Source organism: Condylostylus longicornis, unplaced genomic scaffold (assembly GCF_029603195.1).
Source record: "Condylostylus longicornis isolate FDR11 unplaced genomic scaffold, ASM2960319v2 ptg000003l, whole genome shotgun sequence".
NCBI classification, from domain to species: Eukaryota; Metazoa; Arthropoda; class Insecta; order Diptera; family Dolichopodidae; genus Condylostylus; species Condylostylus longicornis.
Genome location: NW_026577972.1, coordinates 2,928,157 through 2,943,815, shown reverse-complemented (window position 1 = coordinate 2,943,815; position 15,659 = coordinate 2,928,157).

Genomic DNA, 15,659 nt, shown 5'->3' with positions numbered 1-15,659 from the left:
GCGAAATACCAATTTGCTTATGGAAGTTGTTTAATTCCTTCACGGAAAAACCAAGTTAGCGCGTAGGTAATAGTTGCTCTATAGTACCAGTTTTATCCGTTCAGAATTTAGCTGATTTTTTAGGGTAGGCGTCACGCTCCCCACTGTCGGAGGAAAAGGGCGGATAGAGCCGTCCTTCTTCGTCTTTCGAGATTTTCTCACCTAGTAGAAAAAAAAAATATACAAAACCATTTTTAGGATTACATATATTTAGGATGAACGATTTATGCAGTGTTTGAAATAAAGCAAAAATTAATTTAAATAGGGCTTAACATAATGCTCGATTTTAAGGGTTAATTGCGTCAGTAAAGAAAAATAATCTATTTTAATAATTATGTATAATGTGACGGCTTTTACCGTAATTTTGCTGCATTTACAGAAATTTGGAAAAGCCTGCAGTTTTGAAAATGTAAGAGGTCAAAAATTCAAATTTTATAAATTTCGAGAGACGATAACTTGTGAGGGGGTGCAGATGGAAAAAAATTTTCTTCTAACGAAAAAAACTATTTATTATTATCTAAAGGTGGTCCTGCAACCTGGGGCCTAGAAGAAAAACGACATCAAAAATTTAGAAAAAACGGATTTAAGACAATGGTAAATTTGAACGGCTATTTTGTCTTTAAAGTTTAACTATAGTATGCCACGATAGGAGAAGCAAGCCACTGCCTTTCTGCGTTTGCAAAATTTGAAAAATGCTTATGGTTTCATTGCAACAAATAGTTAAAAAGGCCATTTTTAGGGTTTTTGGGGCGGTATAACTTTTAAGGGGGTGAGATAGATAAAAGTTTGGTTCTAGGGAAATAAGTTTCTAGTAAAGATCTATGTACGTATAAAATTTCAGCTTTCTACCCTCAAGGATGTAGAAGTTTTGTAAACATGTCCACGGACGGACGGACGGACCGAGTGAAATTAATAAGCACTTTTTTTCAAAAAATTTTTGGAAAAGTGCTAAAAATATACTCCATTTTATATTTCACTTTTTTTATGATTATATAAGACTGTCTGTGCATTGCAAGCATTGCGAATATTATGTCTGTAGTTTGAAATTATGAACATAGATATATTTTTTTCCCTAATAAATAAAAATAATTTAAAATAATTACAAATTGTACATAATTAAATAAATGATTAGCTTCATTTAAAATCTATTAAATTTTGAGTAATTTTTTTTTAGAAATAACCCTAGCTAATTTTTCTGTTACTCGTAAAAAAAAATCGGTATGAACATCGCTTTGAGTTATGTCGCATAAAATAGTAAATTACCGTTGACAAAACGCATTTTAAGCGAAGAATTACTGTATACCCATAATAAAATACGCTAGTAATTTGAATCCATGTACCCATGTATTCGATTTCTATAATGCATACGAATAAAATGTGTGAAAGTATAATTAGGTAATTCTAATAATATTTAGGGTAATGCATATAGTCTCCAATAATGTACAAGACATCTTAATGTTTTTGCATATGTTTGTATTCAAATTGTTTTTCAAAAAAGAGAAGTTTTCAATTTCTTTAGTACACATATAAATTTTATACGGGAAGTCTATAACGCTGAGGGGTAAAATAATTTTATTTGGTTAAAATTTTAGTTTAATTCAAACTAAGTGAATAATTATATTTATCGACCGTATTGTGTATACAATAGGTAGGTTATGTGATGGCAACAAATTTCGCATATCGAGTTTTCGGTGGGAATGCACTTCTCCATGGTAGTGAAGTGTAAATAAACTATTTTTAGCAACCTGTCAGTCTGTCGGTCTGTGTGTGCACGCGTGTATCTCAAGCTTGGCTGAACTAATTTTGTTGAAATTTTATATGTAAGTTTATTTCGACTATGGTACGAATTGATCAACTTTTGGGATATATCATGCCTCGGGAACTGCACTTTTTAGCGGGCCTGTTTGTAATTATTTGTATTTTTATTTAAAAACTATAAAGATTTATAATTTATTTTATTTTCTTCATAATATCTAGTGTAAAACAAAGGTGGATTTTAAAAAAATAACACTAAAGTTTATTTAAAAAGAAAAATTGACTAAATTAGGTAAGATTTGGTGTACTTTCTAAAATTTTTATTGTATTCACATATAATTAATATTTAATAATAGATTTGATAACGATTGTATAAATAGAAATGCCCCAAAGTAGGATGCAGAAGCAACAGCATACAAGAAAAGGGGAACATAAATGCTATACCTTCATTTATTTTTCCAAAGAATGAGGTGAGCAGGGATAAATGGATACAACCATTAGCAAAAAAGAATTGAGCACCAACGAAGTATTCAGCGATATGCATTCAACATTTTCGGCCGCAAGGCGTACAACATAAATTAATAAGGAAGGAAATCTTAATAAGACAAAAAATGAAAAACGAACAAGTGCAAATATTTTAAAATAATTTCAGGTTTAAAAATAATCAAGGTTTAAAAATGTTTTAATTTGATCTCCTGTAATCTATTATTTTAATTTGCAATTTTATTTTAATTTGAAATTTCCTTTTGTTATTATTTAAACGAAAAAAAATAATTTCTGTATGTATTTCGTATTTAATCGTTTTCAATTTTTCAAAGATGCCAAACCACCATGAACACTTCTAATTTGTTCGCAAATACCTAATGTAAGAATCTATTTCTTAACAAAAAGTATGATAATTAAATTGCAATACACCGTATGTATGTATGTACGTATTAGTAAATTGTGTACTACAAGTGTTAATAAAGATTTCTGTGATATAACATACGATAATATTTATGCAAAAGGTTCAAACCCCGCGAGATGCAAATTGTCAAATGAACTTATTTTTTATTGATAATTTTAGTTTTTTTTTGTTCTTACTTAAAATTAAAGTAAAAAGGTTTTACCCTTAAGAATCTATATCAGCGAGTTTCCGCCGCTATAACATTTTTATACCCGTACGAACGTATGTTCGATGGGTATGCTATATTTACCTTACTGTTTGTAACGCTAAGAAACAATGCTTTGAAATATAGACTCAATTGTATATTTTTGATCAGCGTCGAATTCTGAGTTGATTTAGCTTTGTCTGTCCGTCCGTCTGTCCTTCAAAAACTAATTGAGTTAAGTTCACCAAATTTTCACAAATGATTATTATAGTAAATGCAAGAATCCTATTTAAATTGGATATAATCGAGGTACTGGTTCGGATAGCTGCCATACAATTTCAAAATTTATTTGACTATATCTTACAAACTATAAAAGCTGTGGTATTGAAATTTGGGAACTTCAAAATTTATTTGACTATTATCTTAGAAACCATAAAAGCTGTGGTATTGAAATTTGGCACAAGTGAATATATTAGTAGGGCCAATGTGTTTGATAAAAGTCGTTGAAATTGCTTGGCTCCTTCTATACAATTTCAAAAGTTATTTGGCTATATATCAGAAACTATAGAAGCTGTAATATTGAAATTTCACACAAACGGATATATTAGTAGGACCAATGAATTTGATAAAAGTCGTTGAAAGAGCTTGTCTCTTTCTGATAGCTGCCATATAACTTCAATAGTAGTTTGGCGATATTTTAAAAAATATTGAAAATAGAGTACTAAAATTTTGCATAAATTAATATGGTAATACGGCAACTTGAAGTCATAGTTTGCCCCATCGTCAGTACGATATATTTATTCGCACATAGGATAACTAATTCGTACGGGTATCACAGAGTTAACAAGTCAACTCTATTTTTTCTCGTCTTATATAATTTTGTCTTAAAAATATATTGTCAAGAAATTTAATGTAGAATTAATTCTCGAAAAGATTACATAAGTAAATTCGTACGTACATATTATAATGCGTACTTGTTATAAAACAATGGAGACTTTATTAAGTTTAATAATTTTCTTAAAGCAGTTTTCACTTTTTGTTATAAGTCACACTTATAGTAATTAATTTATACACAATATTTATACTATCAAAAAACAAAGTTGGGGCAAAAAAATGGTTTGTATTGTGTCACTTTTCCCTTCAACAAGTGAAAATACTGCTTTTAAAAACAATCTATGTATACCTACTACACTCAAGGATTATATACATTAAGGATGAACTTTAAAATAAAGCAAAATAAATTTAAAGATGGGTTAACGTAATGCTCTATTTTAAGGGTTAATGGTTTGAGTTAAGAAAACAATTATAATTTTTAATGGTATGCTTTCTGTATTTATAGAAATTTAAAAAAGCTCGCCGTTTGGAAATGTTATGTATATATTAATAATGGCAACAACTTGAGAGGGGGAGGAGGTGGAAAAAAATTTCTTCTAATGAAATGAACTATTGATAAGCATCTAAAAGTTGCTAAAATTTTAGGCTCCTACAACCAGGGGTCTAGAAGATAAACAAAATCAAAAATTTGGAAAAAACGGGTTTTAGATAACAGTAAATTTTAACGGCCATTGTGTTTTTTCAAAGTGCAAGTATGGTATGCCACGATAGAACAAACTAGCCCACTGCTTTTCAAAATTTTTTTGGAAAAAAGCTAAAAACGAAATTATAAAACACAAATTTCAAAATAGAAAAAATTAAATTTTACTCATTATGCTTTTTTTTTTATTTTTTCGTTTTTTTTTGCCATGTTTTCCTTTTTTTTTTCTTTTGTTTTTTTTTTTTTGTTGTGTTTGATATACAATAAATAAAACTTAATTTAAAAATTTCTTTTCTTTTTATATGTATATATGTATCTGTATATATATATGTTTGTATATATATAGTTACTCTAAGTATGTAACATAAATTCCGTAAAGTCTAATTGTTTTGTTTTTATTTTTATTAATTTTTTTACATTCGTAAAATATTTAATTTAAATATATAATTATAACATTGTACTTATATTTAATGTAAACGTACACTGCATAAATTCGATATTTTTTTTTCTTTTGTGTTTCTTATGTATAAATACAAATATCATTTTCTTACAAACTAAATTTTTTAAATGCTTTAGGTGGATTAATTAGATTTTTTCTTATCTTAATTTTTCACTATTTACTTGAATACATTATTTAGTGACTTTCAAAATTTCAGTAATTCTGTATTGATACACAATTAAGCAATTGTAATTACTAGGCTGAATTATGTAATAATACCGTACTAACGCAATTTTGAAGTCAAGGACAGGGTTACAACATTAAATCTTTGATCTTCGATCAATTTCCAGGAAAAAATTAACATATGGGTTAAGGGGTGCAGATATACTTATTTTCGAACTACAGTCTGTTGAAAAAATACAAGATTTTTCCCGTATATGAATAAATGCTTATAACTTCGGAACCATACGATATAGAGTTACCATTGAGAAATCGATTTACAGCTGATTGATTGCTCTTTATTTTTGATCTTAACATCTAATTTTATTTCCGAAAGCTCTTTTGCATCCTTTTATTTTAGCATTTTAATTTTAATCTTTTCTTAAAATTCTGGTTTTCGAATTAAATGAAAGCGAATCTTTGAATAATAATTGAATAAGGAATTCAATTTTAGAAGGCAAATGTTTTTTTTTTAATTTTTAATAATTTTACATTATTCCCCTACGGATCCTTGTAATATACTTTTTGACTGTCAGAAATCGGAAAACTGGTAAAATTATTCAGAAATTCGTTAAGCGATTTCCTTGGGCTTGAGCTCTTGCGTATTTCAGTGCGCGAGGAGAATAGAAAGTTAACTAAAGTGTTATGTGTTTGGAATTTGTATAGGAATAAGCTCCAGGTGTACAAAGAAGAACTAAGGAAGGCGCAAGACTCTCCTGAAGAGGAGCTCCAAATCACCCTGATACATACTCTGAATTTAAAATTCGAGTAAAACGTTATTGTTATACAACTTGAGAAATTTCAAAATACCTGCACTAATTTTATTATTATTTTTTGTTTTTTTTTTGCTAGTGCGAATATTGGGAACTCGACCTATTCAACAACATAATTTTTATTGTACTTTTAACTGTAAAGTTAAATTAATTTTATTCAAAGTTATTTTTCATTTGGTAAACGCCAAAAGATAATATTTTTTATGTAATAAATATTATAAGTATGTGTATAAGTAAACATATTTATTGTGATATACATACATATATGTATGTACAATAGGTACATAAGTATATATACAAAATGTATGCATACAAAATTTTAATAAAAAATTAGAATATAAAAAGACACTTTCTAAAAGCAGTTTTTTTCCCCCATTTTGTAATATATAATAAATAATTGTAAATAAATGTAAATTTTTGTATTCGTCCTTTTTTTCATTCATTTTGTTTTTCAATTTAAATTTGATTTAATTTGATTGAATAGCATAAGCGCAAAAATGATATCCACAAATTTCAACTTCCAGATTTCATTGTTGATTGATGTAAATCAGTGACTTTTATTAATTTTATAAATTAATTTTCAAAAATATCAAAAAAATATTGTTTTCCAAAAAATTCCAAATAAGAAGACCTCTTTTTTTCATTTCGACTTTGCGGCAAAGATTGGCTCTTGATCACAACATATTGTGGTGTGCTTCAGTTCACAAAACCAAAAAAAAAAATGTTACTTTTAGAAAATGTAACGAAAGAAGGCGATGCATATGTATTATAAAATTGATAAAATTTGATTATTTAAATTAGGATAAAAATTATTAAAGATTGATCAATTAAGATAAAAAAGTAAAGGTTCCCCAAAAAGATATACATATGTTTCTATACTAAGTAAAAAAATGTATAGGGAGTTATTTTAAAAAATTGTGTAACTGTATTATAAAGAAATAATTCACACATTTCTATTTGTGTTTACTACAGTTTATGTCATTAAATTATTCATTAATATATGAAAATTTCAACAAATATATCACATATAAAAAAATGTTTAAACACATTCTGGTGTAATGAACGACTGATCTTTGTATCAAAGTAGAAATTAAAAAAAATGTTCATTTTAGACTTTCATCATTCTTTACGAATTTAATTTCTTTAGTAATATTATATTGATACAACCACAATTAAGCAATTAAAAAACATAAGCTGAATTGTGGCATATTAATATCGTATTATTGAAATTTTGAGGGGAAGTCTATATTACTTTGAATTTGAGTCATTTTATATAAATATATAACGATATATGTATGAATATAAAACGACAAAAAGCGTATGGAGAAAATGTAAAAAATTATATGAAAGGGGTATTTAAATTGTTTTTTTTTAAACCGGAATTAAGATCTCAATATTTGCTTAAATTTTTTGTAACTATTTTTGATTTTTGATTTACGAATTACTTGCGCATAAAATAAATTAATGATTATGTTTTGGATTTCATAATGCCTTTATATCTAAGTCCAGTGCTGTCAAATAGATTAAACCAAATGCCTTCATTTAAAAAAAAATTGAAATTGAAAGTTTCATAAAAAAAATTCAAGAACCCTTCGAGATCTTCAATTGAATTTAAATTGAAAAAAGTGGGAACCCAAAATATCTTTGGAAAGTATGGAAAAAAATTTAAAAATTTTGAAAAATTAATTAAAAAGTAGTACTAAAAAACTTAAATTTTGAAGATATTTTTGTATGTAAAATTCAAAAATTTTAAGGATTTTATTTTGAAGTTTTGCACAAAAAATATGACTAAAAAACCTTCATTTTGAAGATAAATTTTGACTTTTGACAGTGTTGAACAAGTCCCAACCCAATGCTCAATTTTTTATACGAAGTATTCCGATTTGTTATTTTCGTTCTTGTTCTTTTTTTAAATTCCATTGATCATCTTATTATTTTTTTCTTTTTTAAAATAATAATGAATTTTATCAACGTTCAGATATTGCCAGATTTATCTGATTTCTCAAATTTCTGGAAGTGCAAAAGTTTTTAAGTTTGCCAGATTTTTTGACTCACGAATCGTCAAAATTATGCTTATGTTTTGATGAAATAGTTAAGCCTATTTAGTCTTTCGATGCCAGTGTAGTCAGGAAATCTAGGACGAACCTTTTTGTCGTAAATAACAATGAAACCCAAAATGGAAACAAACTGTCAGTAGACACGTTAAATATAATACTATGTAATGATTTAAAACAAACATAAGTGTATTTATAATTGTATCTAGGTGTAATTATAATTATATAATTAATAAAGTTGGGTCAAACCAATGGTTTGTATTGTAGCACTTTTCCCTTCAACAAGTGAAAATACTGCTTTTAAAACGCAGTCTATGTATACCTATCACTATTAAAATTATTTTCATTCATATACGAAACTATTTCTAGGATTGCATATATTTAGGATGAACGATTTATTCCGTCTTTGAAATAAAGCAAAAATTAATAAAAAGTGGTTTTAAAATTTGAACGGCCATTTTGTTTTTCTAAAGTTTAACAATAGTATACCGCTCATTGCAACAAATAGTTAAAAAGGACGGACAGAGTGAAACTAATAAGCACTTTTTTTCAAAAAATTTGTGGAAAAGTGCTAAAAAAAATATGTGAAATAAATTCAATTTAAGAGTGTATAAAAAGTTAACTATATAATTTTTGGGAAGTATTATTTTATTTTTTTGTTTCGTTTTGTTAAACATTAATTGAATAAAATACATTAAATATGGTACATACTTCCAAACAATTTTTTGGTACATAATTATTTTAAAACTAATTGAAACACTTATATTTAGTGTTTGTAAAATTTATTTGCGTCCTTCTTTCATATTAATTAGCAGGTAATGAAGAGTCTATTTATTTGTAGTATCATCTATTTTAAATATAAGCGAAAAAAGTGTTAAATAAGAAACAAAAATTGACATAATAACCTGTTATTTTACAATCGGAATTTTCGATTCCTTTGCTAAGATACTATTTATTTGAAGAAAAATATTCAAATCCGATCATAAAAATATATGGTTTTAATTAATTTCTAATTCCCTCTTCATATTTTTTCTTTATTATTTATATCAACATTAAAATAATTATTCTGTCATTAATTATTTTTTCAACTGGAACTTACAAGTTTATCTTGAATTATTTTATCATATAAGAAAAACAATTTCTGCTCTTAAAAATAACGGAATTCTTTCAGTATTTGTAGTTTTCCCAGTTTTTGTGAATTTGAAATAATTATGAATAAAAATATTGTTATATTTAATAGACATTTCAAATATTACTTTGGAATTTTACCTGCTCGATGATTAGCATAAATTTGTTTCGTTATTTCTTCTCAAAAAATAGCCACTTCGATTAAAAAGAACCCATATAAAATTAGGTCGTGCTTTCAAGTTTCTCTCTTAGTATTGGGACTTGTTAGATATAAAGACATTCATTTAATTATAACCATTTAGATTTTTCAACCTAAGCTCTTAAGTAGACATCGCAATATGTACTTGGAAATCGTAATAATTATGCATTATTACATATATTTATGTTTACATGTAAATTGCAATAATATTGCAGAATTATAAAATGCAGCTTATAAGTCTTTATTCCTGAATTATGTAACATTACAATATTAGTTCAATTTGCATGTCAGATATGTTAAATACCTATTTATACATGTAGTTACCGAAAAAATTACAAATATTATACTAAAATATATAAATAAACACATTAAGTTTGTGTGTGTTTATAATATTTAGTTTAGTCTTAATTGCTTTGAACTTATAATTTTTAATTTATTAAATGTTTTTTTTGTTTGTGTTTTCTTTTTAATATACTATGTATAACAAATTTTCTTTTTTCCATTCGTAATATTTAATTTTTTTTACAGTTTTTACTTTTTTCTTAAATTAAAATTAAATTTAATAATAATTAATAGATCACAATATAAGGTAGTTTGTAATTTTTTTTTTGTATTTTTAAAACTATTTTTTTTTCATACCTGTGGTATTTTTGTGAAACATGGTTATGCAAAATAATTGGACTAAAACGTTGAAAAATATAAAATAAGAAAATTAGCTCGTTGTTTACTTTCCCTTACTTCAAAAAAGCATTAACTCTGTCGTACTACATAATTCAGCAATTGCAATTCATAAGTTGAATTGTGTATTAATAACGTATTACGGCAATTTCAAAGTCAAGGTTTGATTATTTTCCTTTATGAGCAAAATAAAATCTATTCGAATTTGTTATAAAATTAAAATTAGACCAAAATTACAATTATCATGTTTTATAAAAATACCAGAGGCGTATATATATATAAAAATGTATATATAAAATATATATATTTATATTTATAAATATACATATAAATATAAATATAAATATATAATTTATATATAATTTACCTGACGTGACATATATTAAAAACTATAATTTCTAATATTGTATTACTACAATTTTGAAGTCAGGGTCAATATATTATACACATACATACTTGCATATGAATGCATTTGCATATAATTGTTTTTTTTTATATTTACCTTCTCTCTTAATATTTTCTCCGCGCTAAACAAAAAAAAAGCAAATTCAAGTTCAACTGGATGTACCAAAAAGTTAGAAAAAACTGCATCTATTTAACATTATTAAAATAATTTTTTTTTAATTATATATTTTATTGTATACAAAATTCTTGTTTATATATGATGCACGTACATATATATATATACATATATATAATATTTTATAAAAGATTAATGAAAATGCCCACAATATACAACAATAATATTGTTTAATAATAGAAATATTTTAATTATAAGTTTATATTAAATTGAGAAAATACATTTTACTTGATGCGTTTCCTTTGTACAATTGCTTACATGAATCATATGCTGAATAGTAAATCAAAGAGCCTTATTCTAGTTGTCGCGTCACTTACGTGACATTTGTCGTTGTCGCTGTCACGTCATTTGAAATGTGGTATTCTGGTTGTCGAGTGACATGAGTGCGAGAAATAATCGAAAATGAAACGTTTCAAGTGAAATTGATACATTTTAAAAAGAAATTTCGGCGAGTAAAGTTTAAACTAAAAAAAATTTTCAGTGTATATATTTATATTTTTAAATAATAAAAAATGTCAATTGCATTATGGTTTACCAATTCATCTCATTCCGGTAGTGATGAAATTAAAAAAAAACAACTATTTGAAATTACTAATGAAATTAAAAAAATTAAGGATCGAAAGATTTAAGATTGGCGACAGCTCTAATTCATTGGATTTGCCAAATTTTTTTTAGTAAATTATTTGCAAACATTTTATTTTATTCACAGATTTATATACTATTACAGACTTCCAAAGGAGGCCTTTGTATATTTACTGAATATATTCGAGGGAAAAACGAGTACCCGTAAAAGGCGTGCCCTCTCATGAAATTTCCAATTCTTCAAATTTATAAATGCTTTCACGCTAAAAACAAAAATTAAATTATATATTTTGTGACTTGATTTATGTGTAAAATTAATATTTTTATGATTTTGTTAAATTGTTTTGTTTTAACTTGCATTTTTGGTGTATCATTCTTTCTTGTCATTTGTAAATACTTTTCGACAAAAAACGTCGTTTCACTACGACATATCTCGCATCAGAACGACAATTGGAATATGGCTGAAACACATTTTCCCGCTATTCCCCGACGATTGTCACTGCGGTCGCCGCTTAGAATATCAAATTCAAGTCGTAACGACAATTGTCGCTCTACTTCGACAACTAGAATAAGGCTCAAAATCTCATCTGCATATATATACACTCGTTAAAATTACCTATTATTCCGCGGGTATTCAGTATATATGAATAACGTATATAGACTAATTTCTTTTTGTTGATATTCTTGACGTAAACAATACTAAGCAATAAAGATTTGAGAGAATTAACATTTGTCACCATGTTAGTAAACAAAAAAATTTTTATTATGCACTGTCATCATTCTCACAATAAAATATTAAGGAAAAATGAGTAAAAGACAATTGAAGCGGTAAATGGACAAAGGGGTTAACTTACATTTGCATTGTAACATATTTTTTCTTAAAATAAAACTATTAACTTTTTTTTTACTTATCTTCTAGGTGCATTGTAAATCTCGTCTTCTATTAAGTTTCTAGCTATAAGAGTAATCATAGTTGAAGATATATGAAATTTAATGATGTTCTAACTGAAAAGCTCGGTTTTCGACAAAATGTTAGTTACCCCTTTATCCACTTATCTCTTCAATTATATCAATAAAGAAAAAATGAGTAAGTGATATATATCTGTATCATTAATTGTTTGCCAACAATGGCACCAAACTATTACCATGTAAAATTACGACATAAACAATTGCAACTTTTTTTGACAGTTAATTTTTTTGACACTAAAAATGAATGATAGCTCACTAAAAAGTAAGTTACAAAAACAATGATGACATGCCGTCATTTATACTTATGTGAAAATGCAATATTACTGAACTAACAAAATGAGTGTAATATAAACATAATATGAAAATAAAATATTAAAGTAAATATTGTGTGATATAAACGATTAAAGCTTGTGTAATCGGAAATGTCATACGCAAAAACTTTAGATTTTGTCAAAAAGCATAAATTTATTTAACAATTAAAACTAATGTAATCGAATACATTAAAAAAAAGACTAGCCAACTTGCAAAAATAACATTTCCGATTACATGCTAATTATATATCTGTGCGTTTTTAAATTAACATAGAGCCTTTGTCAATTTTTTCTTTTATTTTTTTTCTTTTACCAATTTATGCAAACACAAACTCGTACGTATACAGACACATATACATATGAATTTCATTTACTTAATTTGCTATATTATATTGCATATGTTTGTATATAATTTTATGTAGTCCTAAATATTTTATTTAAGGAGGTAATTTAAACGACATATTTAGGCTTCATAATATCATGGAATATAATTATGGTATATTATTATTATAATATTAATTAAAAATTTGTATACCTACATTTATATAATTAAAAGTATCATTTAGCAATTCATCGAAAATATTTTTTTTTTTCTTTTCAATAGTACTCGTAATTGTACCGAGAATTACGAATTAAATTAATAATTGATTATTATGCAATTCAGCAAAATTAAAAGTCTTTAAAAGAATTACAAAATATATTAATATCGTGTTAATGCAGTTTTGAAATCAGGAACACAAATATATGTATATGATTATAAAATGAAAATGAGTTTTCATATATTATAGAATTTATGATATTATATGCTTCCATGCTATTTTTGTTCAACGAGAAAAACTTTTCTTGAAATCGTAAAACTAAATGAATTTTAAATAGGAACACATTTAATTCAGTAATTATACAATTTATTAGCTCAATTATTTAAATTGTATGTTTATGATATTATTACTAAATATAGAAGCTTCCTTGACTTCAAAATTTCAGTAATTAAGAATTAATACAAAATTCAGGTTAATAGTTGTAATTGTTGAATTGTGTAGCAATACAGTGTGTCGCGGATTTGTATTTATAACATAAAAATAAAACAAATAGCACTTTTTCCTTCTACAAGTGAAAATACTGTTTTTAAAAACAAACTATGTATACATCTACTACTATTAAAATTACTTTCTTTCGTGTACAAAAGGATTTTTTAAAGATCGCATACATTTAGAATGAACGATTTAGGCAGTCTTTGAAATAAAGCAAAAATAAATTTGAAGAAGTGTTTACATAGTGCTCGATTTTAAGGGCTAATTGCGAGAGGTAAGAAAAATAATTATGTTTTTAAGGGTGCGGAATTTACCGTTAGCTTTCTGCGTTTATAGAAATTTTAAAAAGCTTGTTGCAATATAAGGTGCCAAAAATTCAAATTTTAAAATATCAAGAAGCGATAACTTGAGAGGGGGAGGAAGTAGATATAAATTTCTTTCTAACGAAATTAACTAATTATTGGTATCTAAAAGCTGCTAAAATTTCAGACTCTTACAACATGAGGTCTAGAGGAAAAATGATAGCAAAAATTGGAAAAAAACGAATTTGAGATAACGGTATATTTTAACGGTTATATTGTTTTTTTAAAGTTCACATATGCTATATGGCTGGTTTTGCTACAAAATTCTTAAAAAAGGGCGTTTTTAGGACTTTGAGGAGGAACTAAAAATTTTATTCCACAAAAAAATAAGTTTCTAGTTAAGATCTATGTGCGTATGAAATCTCATCTTTCTATCTTAAAGGATGTAGAAGTTTTGTAAACTTGTCCACGGACGAGGAGACAGACGGACGGACGGATGGGCGGACGAACGGGTGGACTTTTTCTTAAAATTTTTTGGAAAAGTGCAAAAAAGTATTATATAAACATTTAAAATACAAATATGAAATCAATTTTACAATTTTCAACAATTGAAATTATATTGCTGAATAAGTCAAGCTATAATAATATATTCAACATTATTATACATACTGTATTTAAATAATCGCGCGAGCTTTAAGCATATAATAACATGAAGTTTGGTTGCAAGTTATATTCGTTATTTGGCAGTTAATTTGCATTTTGGTGTAAAAGAAATTAATTTGGTTTTTGAAAAACAGTGTGCATGTCTTCAAAATTGTAGTAATACGTAATAAAACTTTATTACTACATTTTTGAAGTTATTACTGAATGCAAATAAAAATATATTATTTTCGATGAATAGCAGAAAAATGCTGCAATATAAAATATTTATGAAGAAAAACTAAAAAAAAAAATAATAATGAAAAAAAGCAGTTAAATCTAACGAACCAGTTGAATTTTTCACCATAATGCACATACATATATATATGTGCATTTTTTTTGAGTATTTTAAAGTTTTATTTGCTTTTTTTATATTTTGTTTCTTATTTTTCTTTGAAAATAAAGACTTATTTCGAAAAGCATATCACCTATTATTTTTAGGGTAAATAAAGTTCTTAGTTATATTGTATATACCAATATAAATCAATATCTACGAACCAAATATCCAGTTTGTGCTTCCTTGATTTCCAAAATACAGTCATACCATATTAATACATAATTCAGCTTTTAAGTGTGAATTGTGTATTAATTCCATATTAATGCATTTTGAGAGTCAAGATTTATATTAGTATGAAGTTAATATTTATAATAATATTAGTATTAGACATTATATCACATTTTTTTGCGACATGATGTATATTATACGCTTCTGATATATATGATACGCTTCTAAAAATAAGCTATCTCCGTCAAATCCATATGCCGAGTAAATTAAACAAAATGTGTTATATCACTGACTACTGAATCACCCTGCATATATATAATATACATATACATATATGATATTTATAAATATGACATATATGATGTATATGATATGTAAAATTTATATATATGCATATATATACGGATTTCTGTATTGAATATATAAATATGAAGTACATATACAAATACATGTATAATTATTAATAAGTGTGAATGCTTATAATATATATGTGTATAAAAGTCTTTAGAATTTTTTCTTCGTTATATTATACTTTTTTTTTTGTTTTATTTTTGATTTTTTCCGTATATTTTTCAACAACTTTATGTACTTTTAACTTTTGTTTTTTTTTGTTATATTTTAAACTGTTTTATATTCGGTATAAAATATATGGCGCTGTATTTTCTAGTATAAAATATATATATAAAAACAATGTAAATATGTTAATACATTAACATATTATTATTTAACATATTTATTTAAAATTTTAAACAATAAATTATTTTTTTAAAA